The 14,241-nt window shown below is 40.0% G+C and overlaps 1 protein-coding gene across 2 annotated transcripts in view; it reads right to left on the bottom strand.

Annotated features, from left to right (window-relative positions):
* The window catches only part of KCNK2 (potassium two pore domain channel subfamily K member 2), a 223,551-nt gene extending 211,769 nt beyond the window's left edge, over positions 1-11,782 (bottom strand). Inside the window, exons 1-2 of one of the 2 annotated variants that reach the window (XM_043511755.1) lie at positions 11,688-11,782; positions 11,177-11,333 (exon numbers count right to left, since the gene is read on the bottom strand). The gene's annotated coding sequence lies outside the window, so the exon portion shown is untranslated. Of the gene's footprint in view, positions 1-11,176; positions 11,398-11,687 lie in introns of those variants that run through there. The other variant, XM_038395910.2, reaches the window with a different exon arrangement.
* Positions 11,783-14,241: the final 2,459 nt, after the last annotated feature.

Consider the following 14,241-nt stretch of genomic DNA (forward strand, 5'->3'; position numbering starts at 1 on the left):
CTGCCAGAAATCTCTCTGACATTTTTGTTTATTGCCTGTGACTGGTCCCTGTCTTTTACTAAAAATAACTGTGACAAAATCTTACCTTAATTATGTTTGATCAACAGACCATATAGAATGCAGTCCTGTGGGTAGGTCTTCTGATGCTCTTGACTTTTCATTCAATTCTTTTATAGCTTGTGCCATCATAGGAGAAGGCACATGAAGAAAAGGAAAATTCACCTCAGATTAATAGTACTATAAGCTAGATTGTGATCTCCACAGCAGTGGTACAGATACAGAGGAATTCCTCTGACTCCAGTGACAGTACTGCAACTTGTAGCAGATCAGAAACAGATTTTTAATGTGACCCATCATTCAGCATTTCTTTGTTTAAATGAGCTTTTCAGAACGCCACTTGTGGAAAGGCAAAATCCATCTAAGGCGGCAGAGTAGCAAGCCTACATTAAAATATTCTGGCACTGATTATTTTCTAAAGAAAAGGCAGATGATGGAGGTCTGTCCACAGAATAGGTATATTATAGACAGTAGTACTGTATATAATTTACCTTTGTAAAGTTCAAATGTTCACAGGAAAGAGCCCCTTCTGTTTGTGTTAAAATGCTTTTTAAAATAAACTGATGTAGTATTTACTGTAGATGGTACAAAATCATCTGTTTATGACTCCAATAGCAACCTTTTGTTCCTTTATTTGGCTGCTCAGGATTTCTGAGAAGGAAATTATACTGATAATTATTTTCCCTAGAAATTCAGGGCAGAATAATCACATCAAATCATTTCAACTAATTTATGCATTTTGTTATTTGTTCTGTTGGCCCATTTTGTCAGGATGACCATCATATTCAATATCCTTGGTATATTAGCATCCTGCAGTAATGTATTTAAGTTGGGCATGTTATTGTATTTTTGTCTTAAGTACAAAAATAATAGAATGAGATGCAAGATAACTAAATACAAGATGTATGGGCTTATTAAGCTACGTATTTGCTTCTCTACTGGTTTGCTGATTTAAAATGTAACTCAGCAGCAGATTCAAAATACAATTTATTCATTACAGACCAAATCCAAGGGCCAGCAGTCCCAGAAGTGCAGAACCTTCAGTAGTTCTTTGGCCCAGACAGGCTCTGTAGAAACAGATGGAAAAATCCCAACAAGGAGCTGGGCATCTTTACCCTTGGAGAGAGGAAAAGAGAGAGAGGGCTACACATTTTTGTCTGGTTGCCTATCCTCTACTTCTCCAAAAGTGTGCAGTCAGACTCCATACAGCCCATCTCCCATACATGACAATTGAGTCCTAAGGACCAATGTCACTAGAAGACATATGCATGCACTTCATTTCCCCAAAATCCCCAGAAAGGCAAGAAGGTTCTTCCACTCACTGACAAAAAACTAGTGAGGGTCTGACTACAGACTTTGGCAAATCCTTCATTAGCCCATGGCACTGGAGTATGAATTGCATGCAGAGTAGGCATTATGGCTTTGGCACGTATCCTAAATTAGAATTTCAGTTGCCTTTACTTCTTTACTAATGAAGAAACCTAGCAAAGTGCAGAGTGACATGTAATTATTTTCAACTGGTTCCAATCTTATTTTGATTTGTGCTAGTCCATTATATTTTTTCACATATTGTAAATCCAGTTTTTATTCAAATATTAAAATCCATAACGCATGCATAGGCACTAACAAAGACAACACTGGAAGACAGACATTTCTGAATTCTAATCCCACCTATTAAATGCAGACTAAACTTTTCACCTATTTAAAAAGCAAAGAAACCAAGGACTAGGACATGACAGGTCAATTATTGCCTCTGAAGTGTACAGTATCAGAAACAGCATTGGAAACTTACCTCCTCACTTTTTATTACCACCAAAACTATAATGTTAATCATGCCTGCTGCGACCCAAGAACCTCTTTCTGCCTACTGGCCAGCAGGTTAGAAGAATGTTCTGATTCTGGTTTATACTTTGGTAAACTAGAATGTATGGCACATGATATCTTAAATGAAAGATCACAGGTCATTTATATCACTGTGAAATCTATGTACAGATACTATGTAAAGAGCTATGTAGACCTACTGAAAATATGTTCTAAAGTCTATATCAAAGCAGAACCATCTGGCAGAAAAGCTGTTAGTCAAGACATGTTTATTCACCTGTTTCTTTTGAAATGTAAGTTTTGTCTCATTTACAAATGAGTCTCGCATCACCCATCTAAGCTAAATGCAGATAAATGATTGTGAGAATTTCAGCCAACAGGTATAGAAACAGAGTGGAAGAGAACATTGTCTTGAGACACACTACAAGGGGTTTGCTGGACTATACTTAGGGAATAACGACAACATCCCTCCCCCCACTCCATCCGGCATCTTGGAAGCAAACGGCAGCATGTTTAAACTCATGAAAAATGAGATCACAACCAGTCTTGGCTGAAACACTGCAGAGGACTTCAGGGGTAAGCTGCTTTAGACAGCAGGTTAGCCTGTTAATTTTAGTTTCTAGAAAGCATGTTATGATTTTATATGTAACCTTTTATTTCCATTATTCATACACTCACTCTCTCTCAAAATCTTTGGAAATAATATATATTTATGTGAAAACAAGAATAAGTGTGATGGTATTAAACAAAGGAGATGATCCTAAGTGGATTCATACAAGCTGGGGTGCATGCTGTTCCCTTGGGGACAGCAGGTCTGGTATTTCTGTGGGTGTTCAGTGGATAAGGGACTGGGCACTAAAGCGGAATGCTTGAAATGAACTTGCGGACTGGGGCCCACCTATTGTTAACCTGCAAGGCAAAGTAAGGTCTAGTATTTCCAGGAGGAGAGGGCTTGAGTGGCTAACAGAATGGTGGTGTTAGGGAGCTGACACCATCACACCTGTGCATATTTTCTTTGATATACAGATTTAAAAGCCTTAGGAGCTTCACTTCCTAAAAACTGGGGAATGTTGTGACTGAGTTTCCTCTCTCTACCATTAGTGGAAATAAGTCTTCCAATGATAAAGGAGTGCACTGAAGCCTAGATGGAATTTCCCGAAGGCAGATTGGGGTTCCTTTACAGAGTACTTAGAACAGAGCATTGTAACCATCCCATTACACATCTCTTCCATGGAAGATGCAAACTGGCATTTTTGTTGTGCCACCTTTAAAGCTGCAAGTGCAACAATTCCATGCAGCTTCCAACCAGTGTAAATTCCATGTTTGAACGAGGATTGTGCAGACCGGCTGAGGCATTATGAGCAATCAGATGATCTGGAGATTGCAGATCATCTTATAGAATCATTCCACTCGCCAGTCTCGATGGCGGGAAGCGACAGTGGTGCTTAACTTTACACAGTCAGTCAAGCCAGAAGAGATGGAGCTTAATTCATCGACTAGGTGCAGCTCAACATCCATATGCACAAACCAGGCCAGCAGTGAGTCCAAATCAGATTGCCAGTCATCTGTTGAAGCACACCAAAGCTCCTGTTGACAAAGCTATCAAATGACAGGTAAAGGGCTGAATGATTTAAAAATGGGTACAGCTCCTGGATATGATCGAGTTGCACCTGAATTCATGAGACATCTGGGTCCTTGCACTCAGGAATGGCTCCTCAGAGTTCTGTGTGAATCCAGATTGCCTAGAATCTGGCATCAAGTGAGGGTCACTGCCTTGCTGAAACCTGGGAAAGATCCACACTTGCCTTCTAGCTACAGACCAATTTCACTTCTAAGTGTCTGCTTTAAGGTGCTCAAGAATCTGATTTTGGAAAGAATTTCACCATCTATGGAAGGCATACTGGCACCAGAGCAAGCCAGTTTTCATTGCAGTCATAGTACATGTGATCAAGTGCTGGCATTGGATTCCAACATAGCCTGAAGAATGGTTCAGTTTTCCTTGTCCTGACCATGGCGTACGATATGGTTTGGCCCACAGGCCTTTTGATGACATTGTCTAGAAATATGTCAAGTTGGTTAGTATGTGCAACGGCTCCGTTTCTGAGAAGTCACCATTTCTGTGTGCATATTGGTACTAGAACAAGTGCTTGAAAGCACCAGAATAAGAATGGCCTCCCGCAAGGAGGTATTCTCTCCAACATTATTCAACTTATATTAGAATGACCTACCACATACCGGGTCCCACAAGTTTGTTTATGCAGACAACATGCGCCTCGGAACACAGTCACACTCCTTTGACATACTTGAGTGCCCTGAATGCAGATATGGTGGTTATGGCAGATTATTGTCATCAGTGGTGCCTGATATCAAGTGAAAGTAAGACTGTGTTGAGTATTTTTCTCTTACATCATGCACAAGCAGGCAGAGATCTGAACATAGTTCTCAGTGGTCAGCAAATAAAGCATGATTCACACCTGGTTTATCGAGGTGTCATGTTGGATAGAACTCTTCACATATCATGACCATCTTACAAAGACAGCAACTAAAGTAAAAAATGTGCAACAATCTGCTCAGAAAACTGGCCAGAACGACATGGGGCACCAATGCCCAAAAGTTAGGCACTTCAGCCTTGGCACTCTGTTACTTGGTAGTGGAGTCTCACACTCCAGTATGGGCTTGCTCATCTCACACAAAGATGATCACCATATAATTTAATTGCACCATGTGTATTATTTTAGGCACATTTAAAATCTATTCCTCTACCATGGTTACTGGTTATCTGCAATATTGCTCCAACCAGTGCTCACAGAGAGGAAAGTATAGTAAAGCTCATGACGAAGTTGTGCAATACGCCACATCTACTATTAATTAAAGACTTGTTTAATCCACCACATGGTCATCTGCCCTCATGCCACCTGTTGTGGATAAATTTACTGGGTAAGGGATTTATGGTAAAGGATGTGTGATGAGTGTCATGGTCTGTTGAGAAAGTGACTAATCATTATCTCATCTCAGACCCCACTCAACATTAATCCAGGTTTGATTTACTGTGAAGGCAATCGAGCCTTCTGAACCAGTTTCATACCGGACACGAAATTTGTGCTGCAGTTGATCTTCAGTGGTGTTTAGAGACAGTCACTATGTCAATGTGGGCAGCCACAAACCATAACACATATTGGTCTTTGTGCCTTGAACATCATTGATAAGAATGCTGTGGCTTGGCTTCACCGGATTGAATATACCAATTAATAAATAAGTGGTGTGCTAGTCAACAAAAGTTCCAATGCAAGACATATCAGCTAAAGAGCTGAAATTAAGCTCTTATGTTAAACAAAAATCATTACAACAATCTCTTCCTGAATTACCTGCATTCTCTGGTGCAAGAGGAAGGGCTGACTGAGGCCTTGTCTACACTGGGAAATTACACCACATTAGAACATGACCATGACCTTAAAAATCAAACACAGAGGGCCTTAATATTTATATCCATTAAGACCCCTTTACGCTTCCAAGGTGACGTAGGAGACTTTAGCATAAAAGAAAATCCAGCCCTGAACGTAGCCAGAGACTGCCCTGTTTAACATTGTGTTAGTTACCACTGCAATTCCCCAGGGTCATGTTCTAAAATGGATGTAAAAGCGGCAAAGAGTCCTGTGGCACCTTATAGACTAACAGACGTATTGGAGCATAAGCTTTCGTGGGTGAATGCCCACTTCGTTGGATTATATAGTGAAAATTTCCTGAGGCAGTTATAAATATGCAAGCAAGAATCAAGCTAGGGATAATAGGTTAGTTCAATCAGGGAGGATGAGGCCCTCTTCTAGCAGTTGAGATGTGAACACCAAGGGAGGAGAAACTGCTTTTGTAGTTGGCTAGCCATTCACAGTCTTTGTTTAATCCTGAGCTAATGGTGTCAAATCTGGAAATGAACTGAAGCTCAGGAGTTTCTCTATGCAGTCTGATCTTGAAGTTTTTTTGCTGCATGAAGGCTACCTTTAAATCTGCTATTGTGTGTCCAGGGAGGTTGAAGTGTTCTCCTACAGGTTTTTGTATATTGCCATTCCTAATATTGGATTTGTGTCCATTTATCCTTTTATGTAGGGACTGTTCCGTTTGGCCGAAGTACATAGCAGAGGGGCATTGCTGACAAATAATGGCGTATATTACATTGTTGGACGTGCAGGTGAATGAATCGGTGATGGTGTGGCTGATCTGATTAGGTCCTGCGATGGTGTCACTGGTGTAGATATGTGGGCAGAGTTGGCATCAAGGTTTGTTGCATGGATTGATTCCTGAGTTAGAGTTACTATGGTGCAGCGTGTAGTTGCTGGTGAGACTATGCTTCAGATTGGCAGGTTGTTTGTGGGCTAGGACTGGCCTGCCTCCCAAGGCCTGTGAAAGTGAGGGATCATTGTCCAGGATGGGTTGTAGATCAATGATGATGCGTTGGAGAGATTTTTGCTGAAGACTGTATGTGATGGCCAGTTGGAGTTCTGTTGAAGAGAAGGGAGTTACCTCACAAGTGGAGAACGAGTGTTGAAAGGGCTGTGTTGACAGGGCCAATCCATCGAATTGGCCCTGTCAACACTGGCTCTCCACTTGTGAGGTAACTCCCTTCTCTTCATGTGTCAGTATATAATACCTGCATCTGTAATTTTCACTCCATGTATCTGAAGAAGTGGTTTTTTACCCACGAAAGCTTATGCCCAAATAAATCTGTTAGTCTTTAAGGTGCCACCAGACTCCTTGTTGTTTTTGTGGATACAGACTAACACGGCTACCCTCGATACTTGTTACCACTCAAGAAAGAGATCTTGGAGTCATTGTGGATAGTTCTCTGAAAACATCCACTTAATGTGTAGCAGCAGTCAAAAAAGCAAACAGAATGCTGAGAATCATTAAGAAAGGGACAGATAATAAAAGACAGAAAATATCATATTGCCTCTATATAAATCAACCCATGGTATGCCTGAGCCTTGAATACTGCGTGTAGATGTGGTTGCCCCATCTCAAAAAAGATATATTGGAATTGAAAAAGGTTCAAAAAAGATGACAAAAACGATTGGGGTATGGAACAACTTCCGTATGAGGAGAGATTAATAAGATTGGGATTTTTCATCTTGGAAAAGAGATGACTAAGGGGGAATATGACAGAGGTCTATAAAATCATGACTGGTGTGGAAAAAGTAAATAAGAAAGTGTTATTTACTTCTTCTCATAACACAAGAACTATGGGTCGCCAAATGAAATTAATAGGCAGCAGGTTTAAAACTAACAAAAGGAAGTATTTTTTTTCATACAACACACAGTCAACCTGTGGAACTCCTTGCCAGAGGATGTTGTGAAGGCCAAGATTATGACAGGGCTCAAAAAATAACTAGATAAATTTATGGAGGATAGGGTACATCAATGGCTATTAGCCAGGATGGGCAGGGATGGTGTCCCTAGCCTCCGTTTGCCAGAAGCTGGGAATGGGCGATGGGGGTGGATCACTTGATGATTACTTGTTCTCTTCATTCCCTCTGGGGTACCTGGCATTGGCCACTGTGGGAAGAAAGGATACTGGACTAGATGGACCATTGGTCTGACCCAATACAGCTGTTCTTATGCACAGTAAGTTATCAGTTTCCAGGAGTCATAGGGTTATGTGTATGACATTTATTTAAGGTTATTATAGGAGGAGTCAGACAAATCATGGGCTTCTAACGCTTCCTCATCTTAGGAAGGAATAGCCAAGCCTATTATAGAGCCTTGTGAAGAGGGCCCCACATGGTATGGACAGTGTGATGTTACAAAGTAACAAATAGTATGGGACTGTAATGGTATGTGCCATTGTAATAAGTCCAATTGCAGTTAGAATAAAATACTGCTCTCAGATGTCCATGGATGTCACTCCCAGGGGGAAATCACCTGTGTGCATCCAAAAGGAGGATTTCTTGTGAATATTTTGACATTGTCAAAGGCTCTCTGAAATAATAATCAAAGTCCCTCATCAAGGGCTCTTAAGCAAAGTACAGTCCTACACTTACAATTCAGTTTATCACTGCTCTACTTAGGTATGGAACAAGTTTACAGGTGGGCCAAAACCATAACTATCTAGCTGAACCATGCTGCTCACCTTCCCTCTGATCTTTGAAGGCTTGGATAAAGTGAGACCTGAATCCAAACCAGCTTTGGGTTTGGTTTTGCAAAGGTAAAACCCTATCCTACAAAGCCATTCTTGCTTTCACCCATTTCTACAATGGAGCCAATAAATACTACTACTTATATGGCACCATAGATATATACAGGTCTGAACATAGGACAGCTGTGCTCAAATAAGAACCTGGGTCCCTGCCTACATGAGTTAAAAAAAAAAATCTCCTCTACCCCACGCCCAGCCTGTGTTGCCAAACTTGGCATAGGGGATTCTCTGGGACTGGGGAGAAACAGTTCTCTTCTCCAGATTCCAGAGTACTGTAGTAGCAGAGCCATTCCATGGTTGTTCCTGCAGAGCCTACCAAACTCCAGTGCTTCTGCTCCATCAGGGGACAATGGTGGGTGAGTGAATCCAGATAGAGGAGAAGTCACCAACATGGTTGTGTGAGTAAATGCTTTTTAGAGTCCAGGCTCCCTGAATCCTCTTTCCCTTCTGCCCAGTGCAGCGTTCAGTTCCACATTGGTTCCTGTGGAGCAGGGGGCAAGATTTGCCCTTCAGGACATGTTCTGTACCATACCATCTTAAGCAATATGATGCCATATAGAAGCAGGTGCTCATTGTAGCAGAAATTGATGTTAAATTTATTTCCAGTGCTATCTGTCAACAAGCTATTTAAGGCTTGTCTCTATATTTTTATCCTTCCTGCCAGTCTGAGTTTCTGGATGATTATTGCAAATTAATGAGAAAGATAATAGCAAAATAGGCTTCCTTCCAGTGGCTGGAAACATGTATTTTGGAAACATGTTGCTCCAACAGTTTACTGCAGCCAGAAATTAAGGATTGCAAGAATCAAATCATGCTATTTATGTATTAGACAAAAGACAAAGGAACAGACGTTCCTGCTACCATTTCAATGAAAGGAATGACTCTAATCATTTCATTAAGGTCTATTTAAGGGGTAAGTAAACAGATGTAAGTAAAGTAACCAGGGCAGATGAACTTACGTTGGTTCTTGTGTGTAATGCCACTGGGGTTACAGATTTTACGTGATGTGGTTTATGTTGGTTTTAGGTTTAAAAGTAGTAGCTCCAATCCTGCAATCTTTGTGCCAAGCTCAATCCTGCAAGGTGCTGAGCACTGTTAATTTTCGTGTGTTGGCTCAAGTATTGGCACACTGTCCATTCTCTTGCAAAAGCTAAACCTCGTTCATTTAGATATTTCCTTAACAAAATTGTTTCATGCCTAAGTAATAGTTGGGCATCGCTCCATGCAGTGACTACAGACAAAAGGTTTTTTAAGTCCCTATCCTCCAAGCAGTTGGATTTACATACACCATCACTCCCCAATCTCATGTCTTCACAGAGCCACACTGAAGTTAATGGACTCTTCACTAGCACAGCTAGTTACAGAATCAGGGTTTTAGATTGTTGGTCTAAATCCTGCCATCACTGTTCCTAGGAAGGAAGATTTAGAAGTAGTAGGGTTTATTTAACACATTCCTATAGCAGTGAAGGTATACCAAGTTGCACAGCAAGCTAAATAGGCATTGCAATACATTTAGTTTATGATAATACAATCCACTGAAAACATATAAAGGGGGAAAAAAGAGAGAGAGGCACACACAGAGGAATACAATTGATTCCTATCAATACATTACCGATCTGTTTTTTAAAAAAAAGTGTTGAGTCCTCATAGTTCTCATTTATTTTGGTTGGGGCTGGAGGCACTAAGCACTTCTGAGAATGAGTTCCTAGAACTTCTAAATAGGTTTTTGCATTTAAAATGTTATTCTCAATATTTGTTTTACTCTATTTGTATTGTGGTAGCGCCTAAGAGCCCCAGGCAAGCATCACAGCCTGTTGTGCTAGGCACTGTATAAACAAACCAAGAAAACAATCCCTGCCCCTAAAATCTTACAATCCCAGTCTGCCGTATCTGGACTAGCCCCTATATACCATGATGATGAGCAGCACAGTATATATAGACAGTGAGGTAAGCACTTCAGATGTTTTCACCTCTTGCAAGTTTAACAAAAACTTTTATTTGTGTTTTAACAAGAAATATTATTTTACTTTCAACTCTATGGTGAAATCTCCTGGATATGCCACATTCAAGTACAGGATAACACACACAAAAACACAGCTTATATGTGTAAGCTGTGTTCAAAGTTTGTGCTTGCTGATATGCTTGTGCTTTTAAGATATTAAGTTTTTAAAAAAGCAAGCTGATTAATGTTTTTCTTTTGGTTTATTTTTATGAGTCACTCCGCTAAGTATTTGCATTAGCAGGTATCCTGCTGCCACTAGATCGCTCAACCATGTTTGTTTAGTTGCTGTGCCGCTTGTAAAGTGCAACAATATTGAATTTTTCAGGGTCTCCTTTTGGGTTCTACTAAACGTTTAAGTCTAATTTTTAGACAGTTGATTAAACACACAATCCTGCAATCCTTCTGTGAGTAGCCCAACTGAAGCGGGACTACTCTCTTGAGTAAGCATTGTAGGACCAGACTGATGTTTTTATTGTATTTTCTTTGTATTTTCCTCCTGCTGGAACTGTATTAAAATGGAGGGCAAAAAACAACATAGCTGAAATGTCACTATCATTAAGTGCAATGCTTTTGTTTTCTCTTATGCTTCAAAATACAAAGCTATTTACTATGAACTATTTCTCAAACAAAAAACAACCATTGATTACCATTTTTAAGCCACTCTGGAAAGAAGAATTATATTTCCATTTTAAAATTAGAAGTTCTTTAACATTTTAGAGATGCTTCATGTTAGAAGCCAGCATCTTGACTGGGACTAGCATTACCTTACTTCTACAAAATAAAATGTAATCAGAGGTCTTGTTGCCTAGTTATATCAGAGTGGAACTACAGTCAAGGTTGTGGCTATGTTGACTAGCACCAACAGTAGAAGCTAAGTCTAAGGGAGATTGAGGAGTTCCTAGATTTCTCTGTTTCCCTTTCGGAGGCTGCTCATCCATACTCTGTTCAACCTTCTGAATCTCTTTTTCTTATCAGATTACTCTCTCAGCAAAGCTTTAGTTACCCCCTCCAAGATTGCAGGTATAAGGAGAGAAAGAGACTCTTAATTAAGTACAACAGGAGTAAAAGCCTTTTCCACTAAATTAAAATAGAATAAAAGTCTCAGTGCTTACCTGTTTACAAGGAAGCCTGTTTCAGACCAGAGATCTTCTGCTGCTGAGATTTTGGGTCTCAAGGGAAGCATTTGTAATAGCAGCTCTTCAGAACAGCACTACTTCTACCACATTAGGTATTAATGGTATTTTTCCTTCTCTGCAGTTGATGCAATGGCTGATGGGAGAAAAGGGAGTGTTTAAGGACTATAAAAGGTTTTATGAGACTTAAAAAGCGTTAGTATGTCTGAGAGGTTTTAGAGTAGCAGCCGTGTTAGTCTGTATTTGCAAAAAGAAAAGGAGTACTTGTGGCACCTTAGAGACATAAATTTGTTAGTCTCTAAAGTGCCACAAGTATGTCTGAGAACAGCCTTCTCTTGAATATATAGTTAGGATCTATGCAAGTTTGTCTTAAACTGCAGTACTACTCTGAAAAGTGACCCATTGTATCTTTTTACTGATCACATCTGTTCCCTGTGTGAATTCAGATTTGCATCTGCTGACTTCTGTAACAAAAACACTTTTTTATTACTTCTTATTCCTGCAGCACCAAAACAACTCAGGAAGAGAGAGCTACATCTCTGTTTGTCTATCATTGACAGAACTATGTCATGTGTGATAATTTCAAGGCTAATCAGTTTACATATGTGAAGATCAACTGGTCAAGTGAAAGTTAAGGCATAACTTGCAGAAACTTTATCACCTGTGATGATGTGCAAGGTAATAAGAACCTAACTTAATGATTGGATATCTGGTTGAATTTGTAGGCTTAAGGGAAAACACATCTTTTCAATTTGAAATGTGCTTAGCTTATAAGTGAAGTTGCTGGAAGATATTAAAAACACAAGATTTCACAAAGCTAGCATGGAACTTCTCCTGATATAAATACTGTATGGTTATACATACATATTAGCTGTTTCTCTTTATGTTACCTAGTAAATCAATACATTAATTAACATGATCAGTTCCTGCTGGAGATTTTTCTTAACAGGATAACTCCAAAAATCTCACACTAACATGCATTGAAATTAAAACCTGTTTTTAAAGACCAGGGACCACATTGTACCATTGATTTTAAAACTGAAACCTCACTTGAAGAGAATAGCAAATATGGTCCCAAATCACTCAACATTTCTAGCTCACTATTTAGTTTTAAATACACATACACAGATACTACTAAATAATTTTCTGGTACAGCTAGGCAGGTTCTACTGAATGTAGACTCAGAGAAGCTACACCACTAGGAGCAGAGTTCTACCTCCCCTTTGTGCAGTTATTCTTATTAAATCTAGTGAATAAGCACTCAAGTTCTCAATACTCTCCTACTTAGGATGAATCAGCACAGTTTCCATATCTTTGAAAAGAAACTCTTGGAGTAATATTTAGTGCTTCTCTTTCTTCATGTATGCTTCTTCATGTATGCTCATTTTCTTTCAGAAGTCTCCTAGGTTAAGGTTTAAGGATGTCTCTGTTCTAGACAGAATAAGTTTGTGGTCTAGACTACAAGGTATTTATCATACAGCTAAACTAGTGTGCTGTTCTTTTTAAATAAGGAAAAGCTGCATGAATACTATTTGACTTCTGCATATGCCAAGGTTCTACAGGGCTCACAATTCTCTGGAGTGTTCACTATTCAGGTGACTGATGCTGTACATAAACTGAGATCTTTCCAGGATCAGATTCCTCTCTTCTGAGGTTACTTGCAGACATTAGACGATTTAAGTATTCTTTATAATATTGGGAACAGACAAAGCCTGGCCACAATGTGTTTTCAACAAGTGTTGGAGAATGGGCTCTTAAAGTGATTTACTAAAGAAGTCAGTATCATTATCTCCATTTTAAAGATGAGAAAACTGAGGCAGAAAGCAGTGAAGTGACTTGCATAAGGTCACAGAGCAGGCCAGTGACAGAACTGGGAACAGAACACAAGTCTCCTGAGTCCCATACTAGCACTATGTCCACAAAACCACACTGCCTCCCTAATTAAATATATTTGGTAACAAACAATGTTTTTTGAAATATTTCAAAACCAAAAGTTGGTGATAAACAACAGATCACAATTTTTTGCTGGGAGTAACTGTTACAACCTATAGGATAGGTCACCAGCTGGGTTTGACCATAGAACCTTCATCTCTGTAGCACATACTTCTACCACTTCAGCTAAAAGAAAGCTCCTTTTACAGCAAAAATCATAGGCTCTTATTCTCTATGTAGACCAGCCACTGGAGACGGACATAATACACTATGCAAACATGGTACATGGAGTTGGGAGAAGTTTTTGCAATGATCCTTGAAATGAAGAGCAAAAACATTTGAACAAAAGTCTCACTGAGACTTGCTCCTTGATCACAGAAGGAGAAAAGTAGGTGTTTCCGATGGCTATAGCACAATAAGCCCCAAGATAAACTCTCTCTCTCTCTCCATGTTTACTACCAAAGGGTAGAATTTGGCCCTTTTGCCAGATGCAGGTATCCAGCCCTCCTCCTAGTGAGCAATATGTTCCCATAACTGATACAGATTATAAATTGCTGCTAGAAGAGCGGGGAACATGTTTTGTTCAATATCTTCATAAATGATCTGGAGGATGGTGTGGATTGCACTCTCAGCAAATTTGCGGATGATACTAAACTGGGAGGAGTGGTAGATACGCTGGAGGGGAGGGATAGGATACAGAAGGACCTAGACAAATTGGAAGATTGGGCCAAAAGAAATCTAATGAGGTTCAATAAGGATAAGTGCAGGGTCCTGCACTTAGGATGGAAGAATCCAATGCACCGCTACAGACTAGGGACCAAATGGCTCGGCAGCAGTTCTGTGGAAAAGGACCTAGGGGTGACAGTGGACGAGAAGCTGGATATGAGTCAGCAGTGTGCCCTTGTTGCCAAGAAGGCCAATGGCATTTTGGGATGTATAAGTAGGGGCATAGCGAGCAGATCGAGGGACGTGATCGTTCCCCTCTATTCGACACTGGTGAGGCCTCATCTGGAGTACTGTGTCCAGTTTTGGGCCCCACACTACAAGAAGGATGTGGATAAATTGGAAAGAGTACAGCGAAGGGCAACAAAAATGATTAGGGGTCTAGAGCA

This window comes from Dermochelys coriacea, chromosome 3 (assembly GCF_009764565.3).
Source record: "Dermochelys coriacea isolate rDerCor1 chromosome 3, rDerCor1.pri.v4, whole genome shotgun sequence".
NCBI classification, from domain to species: domain Eukaryota; kingdom Metazoa; phylum Chordata; order Testudines; family Dermochelyidae; genus Dermochelys; species Dermochelys coriacea.